We start from the raw sequence: 2,740 nt of genomic DNA, 5'->3' as shown, positions 1-2,740 counted from the left end.
GAGACTAAAACACCCTAGGACATGGACCGTTACAAAATTTCCTTGGTTTTGGACTTATGGACTTGGTATGACTCAAGGGTACCACTTGTACCCTTAGATACGAGTAATGGGTTGTCTTTAGGGTTCACTCATACACTAGGCAGTATGTTTGGTTTAAGTTCTACCCAAGATACAACTCATCAAGGTACTAGTCATATAGAAAGATACGAGGGGTATAAGGCTAAGTCGTATGGTGCTTGAATGATTGGCCATGTGAAACTGCCAAAGATATGATAGGTGGGTACGGTTTGGTGCATCACTCGTACCTTAAGGTACGAGTTAGGATGGTGAGTCTTATAGGAACCAGTTTGTAGGGTCTTGGAAAGGTCTTAGGTACGAGTTGGGGTACCACTCGTACCCTAGGATACGGATGGCATGGGTGAGTCGTAACCTAAATCGTGGCTTGTTTTAATTTTAAGTCAAGCATAGTCCGGACATTTCCTAGTTCAAAACCCTTATGTCCTCATGTTATATAACCCTTGGTGGGGATTAAAACACTTCAAATACTCTTTCAACCTCACTCTTGAAGATTGGAGGCTAGGGTTTCTTCATGTGTTCTTCAAAGGGCTCATAGGTTAAGATTTTATATGTGAATGTTCATATATAAGACATGTACTTTGACCCTCATTATTAGTTCCAACTAAAGGCATGATTTAATGTGTTTTAAACATTTATTTTTTAAATCAAAAATGGTGATTTTGAATCAATGTTGAAGGTCTTGATGCATATTGTTGGGTCTTGGTTTAAATTATATTTTTACATATTTTTGGTAATGGTTTGCACATGTAGGTGTTGGTTGGTTCTGAAGCCTCTCTTTTTATTTATGATGTACCGGCTTGAATTCACTTTCACTTTAGGAAAGGATTTCTTTCTCCTCAAAGTAGGTGTTTGCTCCGCAGCACGAACAGGTCGAGATGCGACGTCGATCACATCGGGTGGGGCCATTCTCCCAGAGCAGAGCTTGAAGCAAGGGTCAGAACTTTAGGTGGGGGCCTCTGGCTCAGGATTAGGTGAGGGCGCTGGTTTAACAAATGGGTATTAAGTAGCCCTAATTATGATGGTTTATACTTTGGTTTTGGTCTTGGTAAAGGTATGCCCTCAACATGTTCAATAAAATGCCTAAAAAATGTTTTTACTCTATTGTTGAACTTTCATTGAAACTCTTGCATGATTTGGTTTAATAATGGAACTCTAAATGGTTTTGGAAGGTATTACATGGTTTAAATGGGTTGAATGATATAAATGCTTTAAATGTTTGGAACGGTCTAAAATGGTTTAAATGGTGTGCATGGTGTGGAATGGTTATGGTTGATTTAAATGTAAACGTTGTGGGGTATATGAGAATCCCCCAAGTGAATGGAAATGGTTTGAGTAATGATTATAGTCTAAATGATCATACTTGTGGGGTACATAGTAATCCCCTAAGTGGTTTAATAAGGCGAATTGAAGGGTACATTGGAATCCCTTAATCTATAAATGGTTGGCTATCGACAATACTTGCAAGTTATAGTCGGTATGATGATACCGCTACTAGTGGCCTTGGTTAATAAATTGATAATGGTTTGGTTGGTTGGTAATGGTTTTTAATTGAGAAATAATGGTGGGGTGTGTAGCAAATCCGTAAAAGGTGGGGGTCCCGGGGGGACCAAAACTGGAAACTCATATTTGTCGTTGTAAGGTTTGGTCCTAGTTGTAATACCCTATATTCCGCGTGTACTAGTTCTACTTATGTGGCACTAGATATGGACTTATGGGGTAGGTAATGGGCTCGGATATCCTATGTGATTGGTGATGGTAAGATAGGTTTGGAGGAGTTCCCACATGTACTGAAACGTGGTATGATTAAGTTACCTTCGATGAGAGAATATAAACTTGGGCCCTTAAATAGGTATTTGAATCTAAAGGATGAAGTGACCAAGTTTTAAGTTTAACTATAAGCATTTTGATCTTAAAATGGAACAAAATATTGAGGTGCTTGCTTGACTTATTTTAAGCTAGTAGGTGAATCACCGACTTTGACCTTTTGACCAACTTAAAAACTAAGTAGGTGAATCATCTATTAAGGATCCCTTGACCAGCTTATTGGGCCAAATACACTACCACCTACTTAAGTTAATTCTGGCCCAAATTAAATAAGAGAAACGGAGGAGAATGGGCAGCCAAGGCCCAATAGTTTTTAATCCACAAAGGCCCAATATAATGGGAAAGTAGGTGCATCACCTACTTGATAAATTATGGCCCAAAAATGACCAAGAAAGTCGGCCAAGAGAAGCTCTTTTTAAAGGGATTAAAACCAGCCCTTATAGCTCATTTTAACTAGCCAAAAAAAAACAACTCATTTTAACTAGCCAAAAAAAAACAACTTTCAAGATTTTCTCTCTTGTTCTCTCTTAGCTATGCAGCAGCCTTAAAATTCCACTAGAGTTCTTTGGAAACCTTCCTTCTAAGTTAAAGGTAAGTGAACAAATCATGAGCACATCTTAAGAACACTATAAGGATTATGTTCTCCATGATTAAACTAGAAGATATCCCTTTTTAAGTTTGGCAGTCCCTTTATCCTTGATTATTAAGAGATTTTTCTCTTCACTTTTGGTTTGTGAGTAAAGGGATCAAGCTATTGATACATTAAGGGAATAAACTACCACTGAAATTAAGGTATGGCTACTGTCCATTTTTTCCCTTTTCCTATATACGTGTGTTG

This window comes from Capsicum annuum, chromosome 7 (assembly GCF_002878395.1).
Source record: "Capsicum annuum cultivar UCD-10X-F1 chromosome 7, UCD10Xv1.1, whole genome shotgun sequence".
NCBI lineage: Eukaryota > Viridiplantae > Streptophyta > Magnoliopsida > Solanales > Solanaceae > Capsicum > Capsicum annuum.
Note: the sequence above shows the minus strand (reverse complement) of the source record.